At 41.4% G+C, this 15,301-nt stretch overlaps 1 protein-coding gene across 3 annotated transcripts in view; it reads left to right on the top strand.

Moving 5' to 3' along the window:
• Positions 1-15,301, top strand: part of CHN2 (chimerin 2) — a 193,311-nt gene that overhangs the window by 57,702 nt on the left and 120,308 nt on the right. The window lies entirely within an intron of this gene.

Genomic DNA, 15,301 nt, shown 5'->3' with positions numbered 1-15,301 from the left:
CTGCCGTGAGTCTCTGAGGCAAGCAAATCTGCCAATAAGCGCAGGACCCACCAAGGCAGAGGAGGAACTTTGTATGTATTGCTGTACATGCATCTTTTATGGCAGACTTGTAAAACGTTACTCGTAACTTTGTATTTAGAAGGCTGGTAAACATTCAAAAGGGCTGATGCGTTAAAATAATCTAAATACCTAAATTAAATTGATCTAGCCCAGTGATTCTTAATCGGTGGTACACATACCCCTGGGGGTATGTAGAGGTCTTCCAGGGGGTAGCTCATCTAGATATTTGCCTAGTTCTTCGAGTGCTTGCTCATGTCCATTCCATATTAGGTGTGTATGTTCCCCACATGCACCGATGCCAGAAGTTTTTCCCTCAGCAGTATCTGTAGGGGACCGGCTCTGGCATGCTCTGGAGTGGCGCCCGCATGGCGCGGTATAAGGGGCACCGCCGACTCCCCCCACCCTCAGTTCCTTCTTGCTGCCAGTGATGGTGCTGGAACATCTGCTGCTTCAGCTAGCATTGATTTCTTCTCTGTTCTTGCAAACTTTGAAATCCTGTAAAATAGCTGTATATAGTTAGTCATTTTCTTAGTTACCCTTAGTAATAGTTCTCAAATTCTCTGTTAGTCCCCAACGGGACCCAGCCGAGGGTCAGAGCATGTCCTGGTCCCTAGGCTTTAAGCCCTGCAATTGCTGCAGTCTATGCCCGTCAGCGATTCACATACACAGCTGCCTAAGATGCTTAGGCAAGGAGCACATAAGTGACTAGTGCCGTTGACACCTAAAGCCCTTCAAGCAGCTCAGGAGATCTTGATGCTCCCAGTGCCGCCCTCACCTGCTCCTGCGGTAACCTGGTCTGGGGGGAAACCCACGTTAAGACCTACGTGTGTGTCCCTGTTCAGTGGAACCATTCCCCATCGAGAGAGACGTCCCACCAGTGTTCGCCCACCCGCAGCCGTCCCACCTCAGGACGGGAGAGGCAGACTGAGCAGAGCCCTCTTTGGTCCCCACACCACAGGGGCACTGATCGAGGGACTAGAGGTGTACCTCGCGGGTAGTTTGGCGGAGACCCTCTGAGGCACATGTCACCTGGCAAGAACTTTGGGACCAGCCCTGACCATCTTCAAAGGCTTGGTACCGATCCCGGTACTGATCAGGTACCAGAGACCACCCATCGCTGGGCCGTCATCACCCGTATCCAAAAGGAACGTCGCCGTACTCAGGACGATCCTCCTGGCAACCGGCTCATAGTAGCTCCTGGTCCTGCTTGGATGTAAGGTTTATTTGTCTTCCAGCCTTCAGTTGAGAGTGACCAACCACCAAGCTCTCCATGACTTCAATATGTGGCAAGCCATGGCCAAGTTCGAAGGGTGGCTCCCTGAGGCTTCCAAGAAGGAGTTCCAATCGATCCTGAATGAGGACATGAGCACAGCCAGGGTGGGCCTCCAGGCAGCGTCCAATGCCATGGACGCTGCTGCCTGCACCATGGCTTCTGCTGTCTCCATGCGGCGAGCCTCCTGGCTGCTCCTCTCTGGGTTGTCCACTGAGGCTCAGCAGTCATTGCAGGACCTGCCCTTCGACGGCCAGGCCCTATTTGCAGAGCAAACAGACAGCAAATTGCATGGCCTCAAGGACTCCCGCACCATCCTAAAAACCCTGGTCTCTACGTCCCAGCCGCGGTGCATAAGTGGTTCAAATTGCAGCAGCTGCTGAGCCAGGGGAGTCAGCCACAGCAGGACCAGCCCCATAAATGAACCAAGGGCTAAAAGCACCGCCCAAGCCACCTGCCTCCACCCTCTGCCCAGTCAGGCTCAACCCGTAATAAGCAGGGGGTCAAACGGTTGTTTTGAGGGTGCGCCCAAGGGCGACCTACCAGACTATTCCCCAGATCCATCCTTCCCTGTGTTCTCCAGCTGCCTTTCCCTCTTCCTGCCTGCCTGGAAGGCTATAACCTCAGACGAATGGGTCCTCAGCATGGTGGAACAGGGTTATGCCATCCAGTTCCTTTCTACGCCCCCTTCACACCTGCCTTCCCTATCCCTTTTCAGGGACCCCTCTCACAAGAGTCCTCGCGCAGAAGGTAAAGGGCTTACTACAGCTGGGTGCGATGGAAGAAGTTCCTCTCAAGTACAGGAACAAGAGGTTCTAGTCCCGGTACTTTTTTAATCCCAAAGGCCAAGGGCAGTCTATGGCCCGTCCTGGACCTGCGAGACCTCAACAAGTACCTAAAGAAGTAAAGTTCTGCATGGTTTCCCTGGATCCAGGAGACTGGTATGCTGCCCTTGACTTGAAGGACGCATACTTCCACATAGCGATCTTTCAAGGACACAGCTTTTTCCTCCGGTTTACAGTGGGGCCCCACCACTACCAGTTTACAGTCCTCCCATTCGGCCAGGCAACAGCACCAAGAGTGTTTATCAAGTGCATGTTGGTGGTAGTGGCTTACCTCAGGAACCGGGGTATTCAGATCTATCCATACATTGATGACTGGCTTGTCAAGGGCAGTTCCAGGTCTCAAGTCCAAAGGGATGTCATGTCATTCAGGCCATGTGCTGCTCTCTGGGCCTACTGGTAAGCAACAAAAAGTCGCATTCATGCCAGTGCAGAGGATAGAGTTCATTGGAGCAGTCCTCGACTCGATCTGCGCCAGGGCATACTTGCCACTGGAAACGTTCCACACATAGACGAACCTCATCACAGAAGTCTCCATGTTCCCTCTGCCTGCAGCCAGGGTCTGTCTGTGTCTCCTGGGTCACATGGCAACATGCACTTACGTGGTCTGCCATGCCAGGCTCCGGGTGCGGCCCCTGCAACAATGGCTGGGGATGGTCTATTACCAGTCCCGGGATCCCCTGGAAAAGATTGTTACCATTCCTAGGCTATGCTTACCTTGCTGCGATGGTGGAACGACTGCAGGACAATTCTGGAAGGGGTTCCGTTCGATAACCCCCCTCACTGCATCGAGCTGGTGTCGCACGTCTTGGACCTCGGCTTGGGTGCACATCTTGGCAACCGCCAGACACAGAATGTGGTCCCCAGAGGAGGCAAAGTTGCACATAAACGTCAAAGAGCTCCAAGCAGTCCGGCTGGCGTGCGGTGCCTTCCTGCCCCACCTGTCAGGCAAGGTGGTACAAGTCCTGACGGACAACACAGCCTTGATGTTCTACATCAACAGGTAAGGGGAAGCAAACTCGTTGACTCTCTGTCAAGAGGCACTCCATCTATGGGACTTTGGCATGAGCCACGAAATCCACCTGGAAGCTTGTCACCTTCTCGGTGTCAAGAATACATTGGCGGACCAGCTCAGCAGGGACTTCTCCTCTCACCACAAGTGGTCGCTCCATCCAGGGTAGCCTGCATGATCTTCCAAAGGTGGGGAGTTCCCCACGCGGACCTATTTGCTACCAGGCAGAACAGGAAATGCCACCGGTTTTGCTCTGGGCAAGGTCTGAGCAATGGCTCCCTCTCTGATGCTTTCCTCACATTGTGGTCAGGGAGACTGATGTACGTGTTCCCTCCAATTCCACTCATCGGCAGTGTCCTGGCAAAGATCAAGAGAGACAAAGCTCAGGTTGTCATGATTGTCCTGGCATGGCCTCACCAACATTGGTTCGGCACGCTCATGAGCTTGTCCCTGGCCCATGCCCAACCTCCCGGACCTGCTGTCACAGGACCATGGTCGGCCCCTACACTCCAACCTTGACTCCCTCCACCTCTCAGCATGGATGCTGCGTGGTTGAACCCCAAGGAACAGACCTGTTCAGAAGGAGTCCTGGGGAATAGGAAGCCCTCAACCAGACTGATTTACTTGGCCACATGGGCGAGGTTTTCCCACTGGGCATCCAAGCATGGCATCTCTCCCAGATTCCATAATGTATTTAATTTGTGTTCGTAACCAATTGACTTTAAACTAAACTGTTTTGGTAGGATGAGTCACAGGGTCTGCTGGAATTTGTAGCTTATATGCCTATCTTTTTTTAAAAAAAGCAAAACAAAACACATCTCACAGGAAGAGGGTATTTTTCTTGCTGTTAACTAAACTAAGCTTATGATCAAAAATCTGATAACCTTTTTAAATACTTACTTGGCAGTCTTTTGAGTATATGTTCAGAATGTACAAGTTTCTTTTGAGAAACAACTTTTCAGTCACAGAAGTGTTTTATTCAGCGACTCACAAGGGGAAAAACAACCAAAAAACTGTTACCATGAGAAATCGTAACTTCTGTTTTCTTTATAAAAATAAACAATTACTCTCTAACTCATTATAAAAAAGCAAAATCCAGTTGTATAGTTGAGGACCTTACTTTGAGTCCACTTTATTTAAATGTAGTCATCTACCACAGAGAATCTCTATGCATTCTAAAATAGCTAAATGCGTTACATACTTGGCCTAGATGCACCTTTTTATACTTGCAAAACAGGGAACTAGGATGTTAAACTGACTTCACACTGCATTTGCATATTCATAATGGCCAGATTCTGCCCTCACTTGCTCTCATGCATGCTACTGAAGGCAGTAGTATTACATAGGTACAACTGAGGATTGAATTCAATCCTCTGAGTCAAATTTTGGATATACTTTGGTTTGAAGTATAGTATTATATCATGCGGGTACAGAAACATTGTTCAGGCATCTCCCTTCATTATAAGAAACCAATCTAAATGAACGAATAGAGTCATTTCTGACTTTGAATTCTATGGATGATGAGCACCTTCAATTATCATTGAGTAAATGGGATTTGAAGGTTCTCAAGACCTTGCAGGATTTGTCCCTAATGACTTTGAAATACATTGTGTCATTGCTGATACAGATGAGAGTTGATCTGAAGCATTTTCTCAAGGTGACATAAATTAATTTTCACTGTGAAATTTTAGGCACGTAACTCCCATTAAACCAGTTAACATTTTGGGTAGCGCTTTGACAATGAGCTCTCTGTAGCAAGTGACTAAAACAAGAATGAATGGTGTTACAGTTCAGGGCAACTGCATCTGTATTTCCCCCTCTATGGTCCAGCAAGGGCACCCAAACTAGGGTCCCAGCTCCTCAGCTGTCATCTCTCTCAGGCAGAGACCCATGTCTCTCTCCCTTTTGACCAGGGTTTCTCCAGGATGAACAGTTCCCTGCCTACACTGTGTTATTTCCCAAAATCCTTCTGTCCTCAGAGATGTGAGGCAAGGTAATTGCCAACAGTTATAACTTACCACACATCTCTTTCTAAGCAAACACTTCTTTTCCTAAGGTGAAAACATATTAAAACAATAAAATAACCTAAATTTATGCTAATAAGCTTAGCACAGATCATCCGTGAAGTCCAGCGAGGGCTCTGATTGGTTATAGTCCTTCCAACCCTTCCCTAGGATTGGGTCCCCCCTTTGACCAGAGGTCCTGTCCATTTGCTGGATCAGAAAGCAGGCCCTGAGTCCATTTTAATTCCGGCTATTTAACCAAAAATCATTCTGGAGAATTCAGTTTGAATCTGTATATCCAAGCTTCTCTTCAGCTGGTGGTAGCTCTCTTGAGGTGTTACAATTTGAGTGCATTTGCTTAACCACCCCGCCACTTTTCTTAGAACCTGGAGGGCTCCCTTCCCCATGGAAATACATACAGTCTCTCAATAGTACATAAATACTTGCATTTTTGATATAATGAATTCCTAAAATACTTAAACTTTTTTCAATAAAATTTAACTTACTTCAGTAGGGTTTGTCAAGGATATTGTCATATCTGTCACAGATGGTTGTGAAAAGTATGAGAATATTGGTTCCTTTCAACTACACTTTCAGAAAACGTTAAATAAGTGTATTCCAAAAATTTTTCTGTTCAGTTCAGATGGCATATTGCTACATTATGATACTATAAGATCTCTTTAGCAGTAATAAAAGTGCTGTTCAGTTGTAAAAGGTTTCTGAAAGAACTACAGACTTTCATAAGGCAATTAAAATTACTACTGAGTAAGGAAACTATGGGATAAACTATGTTTTTTCCAAAAGGAAATGATGTGTAATGCTATTCCAACAATTTTCCAATATATTAGTAGTTTGATTGCTATGGTTGTATGGAAGAATGTGTATTCATATTAATGTTTTTATGACATATGTTTATATTGACCAGGATCTTATTACTGGGTTTAGGTTTAACAACAGGATACAGAAATTTTACAGGTACTATACCGGGGTGGGCAAACTACAGCCCGTGGGCTGGATCTGGCCTGTCAGGGCTTCGGATCCGGCCCACGGGATTGCCAGCCCCGTGGTGCTGTGGGGCTAAGGCAGGCTTCCTGCCTGCCCTGGCCCCGTGCCACTCCTGGAAGTGGCCAGCACCACATCCCTGCAGCCCCTGGGGGGAGAAGGGGGACAGAGGGCTCCATGCACTGCCCTCGCCTGCAGGCACCACCCCCTGCAGCTCCCGTTGGCTGGGAACAGGGAGCCACAGCCAATGGGAGCAGGGCGTGGGGGGGTAGCCACAGATGAGGGCAGCGCTTGGAGCCCTCTGCACTCCCTCCCCCAGGGGACACAGGGACATGGTGCCAGCTGCTTCTGGGAGCAGCACGGGGCCAGGGCAGGCAGGGAGCCTGCCTTAGCCCCACTGTGTGCTGCTGCCACCCCGGAGCCACTCAAGGTAAGCAGCTCTGGGTCAGAGCACCCTGCATCCCTCCTGCACCTCAGCCCCCTTCCCTGAGCCCCCTGCTACACCCCTTCCTGCTCCTCACATTCCTCCTGCTCCCCAACCCCTTGCCCTGAGTCTCTTCCTGCACACTGCACCCACACCCTGAACTCCCTCCTGCACCCAAGCCCTTGCCCCAGCCTTACATTCATGGCCCTGCATGCAATTTCCCCACCCAGATGTGGCCCTTGGGTCAAAAAGTTTGCCCACCCCTGTACTATAGGAAGACTTGTAAAATCTTCATTTCCATCTAAGAAAGTATGAAGCACGGCTCAGCTTCAGTGTTAGCTGATAATGATCAATCAAATACAAACATTAACGCCACATCAACTAATAATTAATTTAATTGGCTATCAACTTGATTGATGCACTTATACAAAATTGTACATAAAGAAGAAGAAGAATTCCATTTTAATAAAATAAAAAGGTAAAGTGTGCAGAAAGGTATTGCTAATTTAAGATTCATGAGAATTCATCTCATTTTAATAAGTTATGAGAGCACCTGCTAGAGCTTTTCTCTTCCTAACTATTACAGGCTACAGATAATAGGCTACTATTACAGCCATGTTAGTCTGTATTCGCAAAAAGAAAAGGAGGACTTGTGGCACCTTAAAGACTAACAAATTTATTTGAGCATAAGCTTTCATGAGCGATGAAGTGAGCTGTAGCTCACTTAAGCTTATGCTCAAATAAATTTGTTAGTCTCTAAGGTGTCACAAGTACTCCTTTTCTTATTACAGGCTCGTTTACAGAAGCAATTTCAATCAAAAATTACAAGATATTCCCATGCAAAAGAAAGTCAAAGGAGGACTTCCTTCTGTCAGCCTTAACTTTTTTTGTTTTTAAATCCATTAACTGTGAGGAGCGTGGGGGGTTGTACCTTTCATCTCTGAAGACCTAGGTTTGAATCCTGATTAAGCCCCCCAGTTCAAAAACGTACTTCAGCATGTGAGTAATCTCACTGAGGTCAGTTGTTTTTGCCAAGTACAGTATATTTTGTGATTGTTGCAAATTGAGTGAACAAACAGTTAAGCAAATTCACTAATTCATAATGGGTCTCCCAGTCTGTGTGAATTAGCAGATTTCTACTGTATTCTGATTACCCTAAATCTGCATTGCAGGCTTTTAAAAATATTTGTGTGTGCACATCTAAAAAATGGTAAATGGATGGGTGGGTAGGAGAGAGTAAAAGGTTCATAATCTTTGAAAAGCTGTTGGCGATCTTACACAATCCAGTTACAGGAATAGGACGACCCCATCATTTACCCTTGAATAGTAAGAAGAAAGAATGCGCCCTTGGTGAGAAAGCTGATAAAAATGACACATGGCAGACATAACAGAGCCACCAAAAGCAATGATTTGGATTTTGCTAAAGGTTAATAACTTTTCAGGGAATGTATTGGCTCCTTTGAGTCAGATAAATGGGCACTGTGTCAATTTATGAGTGCGTTTCTGGAACAGGAAATATGCTGACACTGTTTCAACAGAAACATGTCTAATTGCAATATTTCACCCTGACCATTGTGAATATTTGTTGGCATTATTGCAGTTATTTCAGTCACAAGTATTTCAAACAGTACATATAATATTTTTATAATTTGCCTTAGCATGACGGTAATTCTGTATACTGAATAGTATGAGTAGAACTTTCAAAAGCTCCTAAGTCACTTAGGATTTTAAATTCTGTGAAGATCAGTGAGACATAGGCTCCTTAGTGCCTTCGACACTTCTGAAAATGTTACCCTCTGTTCGTTCTTTCTATCCATCTATTGAGGCTTTTATAAAGTCCCTCTCACCATTAGATTCTCAGTGTTGTCTTTGACACTTATACACTGAAAGTTCAACAGTTCTCCATAAACTTTATTATTTATGCAGAAAAGCAAGTAAGATTTTTAAAAAGTAAAGAAAATATTTCTCTCTTGAAAACATTTTTACAGTCAGGTGGATATGATCATTTGAACAAACAATGCGTGCACTAACACTTCAGCAAACAGATAATCTTGCAAATCTTTTTCTGTCACAGCAGGGCCTTGTTGCCTTTCCTTCTAGTAGGTTTGTACCATTGTTACTTATTTTACTATTCAGACATTGACAGCATTTTGCTATTTGGTGCTTGGTAATTTTTATTGTTGTTGCATTTAATTCAATCACAAAATCCGTATTTTTAATCTGTTTTTTTGTGAAATACATCTGATCACTTCAGATTAAATTCCCTATAGAACTGGTTAGCAGTGTTTTATGTAAGCGAAAATACGTTTACTTTTTAAATCTGAAGCAGAAGGATGACAAAGTGAATGAGAAGGGAAAATCTAGAAAGACTGTACTTAGTAGAATGAGCCAATAAGCATGATATATACAACAGTATAATGCTAAGTTTATGGTAGGCTTAAAAGCAAAAGATACAAAATAGCTGTCATTTTATATTATTCTTATTAAAAGCTTATCGTTTCAGCATAATTACTATGCAGAATGAAACTCCACGCCTTTTGCTAGCATTTTTGACACTTTCAATTATACATTATTGCTGATTTAAAAAAAAAAAAAAAAAAGGAAACAGCACAGTAGGAAACATCTAAAGTCAGAAGGAACATGCTAATTTTTAAACTGTGCTGTAAGTAAACAGATTTGGCGCTTCTTGTTTGGTACATTAGGCTGGAGGTCAAATTCTCTAATAGCCCAAAATATAAGTTAAAGCATGTTCTCATAACTTAATTTTTAAAAAATGGCTGTTTTCTGATGAAAATGAAAGTTTTCCAATAAATCTCACAACTGCTGGTTTCTGCATGGGCATCTGTGTTCTGCATGAAACATTAAACAGTGTCTGTGACACATTGAAATCTTTCAACAGCTCCATTGCTAATTATTAACTATGGGGGGGAGTTCATTTTGCTCTTCACAACAGTCTGATTTAAGAATTCAGTGAGACTCTCATATGATTGTGTGGTTTATTCATTATTTAAAGAAAAGAACTGCCTTTCTTAAAATGCAAGTCAAATAGGATTATAACAGCTGCTTTAATGTAAGTAAAATAACCCCGCAAATGACAAAGCAAAATCTGAAAATATTACATATTTAAAATAGTTTCCAATATTACTGCAACTGGTGCAGTGATATGGTGAACTGAGGTAGTTTTGTGTGTGTATACAATTTGCCAGAGGCTCTAAAACAAACAAAAGTATAATAAGCACTCACCACCTTCTGTACTCTCATTAGGAATTTAGATAAGAAGTGAAAAATGAACATTTGTTGTTGGTAAGTAGTAAGTACACAGTGGAAAACAAATAATGCAATGATGGCTTACGTGTTGGAAAAATTTATGCAACTGTCTCCTCCTCTTCACTCCCCAGCCCCCTCCAGTCATTTGTATATTATAATTGCAATTACTTTAAAAAAAATCTGTCAATAAATAGTGTTGTTTAATCTCACTATTCTGAAAGACAGCCTTTTAGTTAGCAGTTGCATGACAAGGTAGATATATATTTAATGTGAAGAACATTGTAAACAAGAAACCATGAGTTTAATCTTCATCCTCATTTTGAATAACACATTTTTTAAAGAAAACCCCTAGATTAAATAATACACTGTTATAGTAGAACTGTATAAAATCTATCATTCATTCACAGAAAATTTATATTCAAAAGCTGAATCTTTGAGATTGAACAAAAAATTTTTAGCCCTGGTTCAAAAGACAACAGTAAAAAAACAAAAAATGGTAACCAAGAGACTGAAGGAGTGGATTGTGTGGGTTGTTAGAACTGCACACTAGCCCCAGTTATTGACCCAGTGACTCCTAATGGCCTCTTTCTTACCATTGCCCACATGTCACTGTGGTTCTCAAATTATTTGTCAGAAAAAGAGGAGGACTGAAGTTGGAGCACTGATGGCAGAAAATTCAGGTTTAGGCAGACAGAAGTACAAAGATTTTCTAAGCCTGCATTGAAGCCATGGCAAAGACAAAAAGATCCTTTTCCTCCTCTTCCATAGTAGCTGCCAAAACATGGCCAACAAGCTATTCAGGGTGACAAAACCTTGATCAGACAGATTGCCCGTATTCCGCAACAGAGCCCAGCCCTATTTGCTGGGGAAAAACTAAGATTTCAGAGTACCCAGGTTTGGACACTGCACAGAGCCACTGTTAGTTGGAATGTAGAAAGAACGATATTACTATGCCATTTATATACTTGTGAGAATGATACTGTCACTATCATTTAGACAGTATTGTCAGTTTTTAAGCAATCCTATTGACAGGACCTCTGGATAGAAATTAGATAAATTGTAGAACTATTTTGAAGTGGAACTGAAATAGTTACAGTGGATTTCTCTTCAAAGCTAAGAGGCCAGTGCACTAGAGAGTAAATCCTGATTCTATGATGATAATCAGTAGTAGTAACTGTAGAATTTAATTTTGATCCATTACCAGAAGCACTGATTTTAAACTGTCAATATCAAACTATTTGGAGGAAGTACACTGAATTCTTTTCAATACTCCTGACAAGCTCAATGGCAAGACATCTTTAAGTAAGAAATGCTTTCACTCACTACATGTCATATATGGATCTTAGCAGTTAGAGCTCTTTTCCAATGGGTCATCAGTCCTAAAGTTTAAAACAATCAAGAGTATAGCTTGATTTCCATTGGATTAGATGTACTTTGACTACACGGTGCTCGGTATTTAAACTCCCGTACACCAAAATTGAAGAGCAATAAAAAAAAGCTGATGGACTTTTTTCTGAGACTTGACAATTGATCACCATCTTTGTGAACTGCAGTAATTGATTCAGACTAAATCTAGATTAAAATAACCCTCAAATTTTCTTCTTCAACCACATTCCAATGAATAATAGGTGATGTCTTTGGTGGCATAATAAAAATCTGGTCCATGCATGGAAAAAAATGAGACTTGAAGTCCATGCATTATAGCACATACACAGTTGTGTGTCTTGCATAATTACTACAGTTGCAATAAAATAATTATTTAGGTCTATAATTTGTAGGGGTGGTGGTTGCTGCGCAAATAGAATTTGAATATGGACCTCAAGTCTTATTTTTCACAGGTTGTCCCTCATTTACCAAACATCATTTTTTAAGATGTTGGCCCTTTGTCTTTAGTTTTCTTTAATTTACAAAAAAAAAAAAACCTGGTTACATGGATCTTGTAGCTTAAAGCTGTCTAAAACCTTTCATACGCTCTTTCACTGTAAGCTTCATATTTATTCAACTGCTGCTATTCTCCTTCAGCCTTACATGAAAATATCTTTCTTAAGCAGTTTTTTATTCTATTTCTTCTTTGTGAAGACTAAAGCAAATTAACTGTAGAACTAATCTGCCGTTCCTCATTCTCATTTTCCAGTTTTCCAGTATCATTTTTATTTGACCAATTTTCTCCACTATTTTTTCTGCCTTATATGACTGAACTACTGTATATCGAGAATCCTTTGATTTGTTGAAATATTTTCTGAAGTCAGCATTCAGCATTTCTTTTGTTCTCTCTATTATCCATTTAACTAGTTCTGGATAGTTTTTTAGTTATAATAAATATTTGTCTTCCAAATTGGTCGTATTTCAAAGCCTTTGATAAGCAATATTGTTGTTAGTATTCTTTATGTGAGTATCTGTTGCCATTTCTAGTCTTTCCAGCTCTTTTTATTAAATTTATGTTCCCCCTTCTGTAGTACATTCCCAATATAATAAAGAATTCAAATAAAATCCTCTGGACATTTTTTAGTCTTTCAAAGTCAGCTTTTCTAAACTCCAAAATGTTTGTATTAGAGTTGACCCTCTGACATTTTGTGATTGTTTCACATTTCACTGGTTTTTAAGTGATGTCTAGTGTCAGCCTTATTTGTAACACAGTACTTGGCTCATTTTCTGAAATTAGGTCCCAAATACTTATTGAAAGTGTGGGTCATTCAATAAAACAGCAATAGAAAACAAGCATTTACTACCTCTAGGAATATGTCAGCACATTTATTTTTGCATATTATTATTTTTATTTATTATCCAATCAGCACCTAATTACTGTGATCAAAGCTCACCTTCCTTCAACTTGGGCACTATTTAAAAAAATGACATGAAACCTGGATTCAGTGGTCTCTCTTCAAACCACCTGCATCTATAAAAAATAGACAGAAACAAAGAATATCAAATTGTCATAAAGTAACTGAGGGGATCACCCAAAATCTGATAGACGATCTCAATATTCCAGTGATCCAAACCAGGTTTCACCTGATGGTGAAAAGTGAAGAACAACCCAGGGTATTTCACTTCACATATGAAATAAGAGGGGGGAAAATCTGCAATACGTAAGGTCTTACATTTCAAAATTTGATTGTTGATTATCTCTTGGCTTGCTTACTGTTTGTGGAGAATGGATATGACCAGTTTTCTATTCTGCTAAATAAAGGCAAAAATGAAGTAGCTAATGGTATGAGTAGCATCCATGGGGCCAGGAAACCAAAAAAGGAGTGGATTACAATAATCTAGCTTGCAAGTGATGATGGGAATTGTATGATTACAGTTAGGTACATGGGGGGAGACACTTTCCAAATAATTCAGAGATAGCAATAGATACCCTGAGCCATGTTGAGAGCAGCCTTGCATGATACCTGAATTCTGCACTGTCCTATTAGTAGTGGATTCACCCCCTATTAATGGACAGATTCTACCTGTGAATTCCATTACATGTATCCCTGAGCCAGAAACAGGAACATTGTTGCTCTGGATTGAGTTTAAACCAGATGTCCATCTCTTCCTCAAAGACCTATGCCATGAAATATCATCCATCATGGTTTGACAGTAAATAACACTGATAGTATTTACACTGTGTGAATGTTAGGCATTATTATATGAGTCATGTATACTATATGATAAGCACCTGGAGGAGCAGGATGGAACTCTGCAGTGTCATGCATTAGAGTCTCTTAGTAAAGGGACGTAGGTGCCTCTCACCACTTGCTGAGAGCTCCCACTCAGGAACATTTTCATCCACTGAGGAGTGAATCTATCCCCCTCCCCTCAGGGCCAACAGCCTGACAGATCTGACATAATCAGCAAGTGAGAAGATTGTCCTTTACATTGACTAATGTTATCGCCATACTACAAATCTGTTTGAAACTAGACTGTACCGTGTCAAGCAGTTTATAAACATTTATAGCCTTTTTTATGTATAAGAACATTACCTGATTCACTTTGCTTTTTCTGCTGCTACAGCTAACATTTATCTGTAAGCAGAGGTGATGGAACAATTTGTATTGGGAGGAGGGGGGGTTGGGTGCTGAAAGACATACTGTAAACCCTGTATATAATGGAAACCACTTCAAGCCCTGGGGTGCTGCCACACCCCCATCACCCCTAGTTCTAGTACCTGTGTCTTTCCATCTGTCCAAACTGTGTATACTTTCTCACCCAACAATTCATAGGCTTTCTTTTTCCCAGATCAATATCATAGATAAACCAATAATTGCTACCTTAATGGTTAAAGAGGTTAATGGAAAATATTGCTCAATTAGTAAAGCAGATTTTGTTCTGGGAAATGCAGAAAATTTTTAGGAAGCAAGCCGTGGAGGTGGATATAAACTCAGTAATAAAATGCATGGGGCCAGATCCTCTGCTATATTGTATGTCAGATTTTGTTTCTCCACTGACCCTGTGTATGCAAAGACCAGAGAAAAGAATAAAGTTTTTGACAAAGTATTGTATGTGATTCATGTTATTAAGTTGCATTGTGTTGAACAATATGTGAAGAACCAGTTATACAGAAGACCTGGAAAAAGAATGTATTTATAAGTGTAATCTCATAGGGAAAAATGAGTGTTTTTCTATACTTGCAAGTTTAAATAAAACTCACTGTTTTCATATTAATGTCCTCACATAATATAAAAAATAATTACCAATTATTAATGAAGTAGAAAGCTAGTTACCCTCACATTGCTCTAATATATGCACCTCTTTTGATCTGAAAGCCCTTTAAATTTGGCAGTGTTATCTACAACAGATGAAGTGGATTTATTTGAAATTCAAGTCTAGTGGACTTCATGAGCAATATATCTGCAAATTGTTGCAGGTTATTATCCCAGGCAATAACTGTGATAATTGCTAGGTTTTCTCTTTTTAAAAACAAAGTAGTTAAAAGTGGCATACTGTAGTTAATCATTAACATTGCCAGTAAACAAACTTTTTCATGGAGGTATATAAAATATGTGTATTTATAAATAGACAGGGAGAGTGAGCTGTTAAAATATAACTTAATTACATTAGCATAACTCGAGTGGGAGTTTAGTAAATATCAAATACTTTAATTAGCTTGCATCTTTTTATTTGGAAGATTAATGACACCCCTACATGAATGTTTACAGTGTTTAACAATATGACAGTTTTGTGCCAAACTAGTATACATGACCCCTTTAGAAGTAGCTGTATATTTAACTGTTAGTCTTCAAGCTGGGTAGGTTGTTGACAGTGGGGTACTTTGGGATCTCTGGATATTAAAGCATGAACCTTTAAAACATGAGCTAAAATACACAAGTCTGTTAGCCCAGGGTGTAGCAGGCTTGCCCAGTCAGTATGACACTCTGTCCTCTGCTGTTGGTGGCTGGGATATTTATATGAGCCTACTACAGCCTTTAGTTCAAGTAGTAA

Source organism: Eretmochelys imbricata, chromosome 2 (assembly GCF_965152235.1).
Source record: "Eretmochelys imbricata isolate rEreImb1 chromosome 2, rEreImb1.hap1, whole genome shotgun sequence".
Classification (NCBI taxonomy): domain Eukaryota; kingdom Metazoa; phylum Chordata; order Testudines; family Cheloniidae; genus Eretmochelys; species Eretmochelys imbricata.
Note: the sequence above shows the minus strand (reverse complement) of the source record. Positions and strands in the feature narration are given on the sequence as shown.